The sequence below is a fragment of the Anser brachyrhynchus genome (genome assembly GCF_964034855.1).
Source record: "Anser brachyrhynchus genome assembly, chromosome: 9".
Lineage (NCBI taxonomy): Eukaryota > Metazoa > Chordata > Aves > Anseriformes > Anatidae > Anser > Anser brachyrhynchus.
Genome location: NC_137703.1, coordinates 27,179,372 through 27,179,925, shown reverse-complemented (window position 1 = coordinate 27,179,925; position 554 = coordinate 27,179,372).

The following is a 554-nucleotide window of genomic DNA, read 5'->3' as shown; positions in this document are numbered from 1 at the left end:
GCTATGCAACAGCACTAGCCTTTTAAGCTAGCCAAAGAGGGACTTCCCCCTCCTTAATGATATGCCACAGCTTAACCCCGCACCATGATTTTCAATCATAATTATAACCTGATTAACCCTAGCACTCCTCATCCAACCAAAACTACTAGCCTTCACCACAACCAACCCCCCATCAAATAAGACCTCCCTCACTACCAAACCCACACCATGATCCTGACCATGAACCTAAGCTTCTTTGACCAATTTTCCAGCCCCAATCTATTTGGCATCCCCTTAATCCTACTATCCCTACTCTTCCCAGCCCTACTATTCCCGTCCCCAAACAACCGATGAATCAACAACCGCCTTTCTACTATCCAAACATGACTCCTTCACCTAATCACAAAACAACTAATAGTCCCACTCAACAAAAATGGCCACAAATGAGCCATAATATTTACATCCCTAATAATCATACTTCTTACAATCAACCTTCTAGGCCTCCTTCCATATACATTCACCCCAACCACCCAACTATCTATGAACATAGCCCTAGCCTTCCCACTATGGCTCGC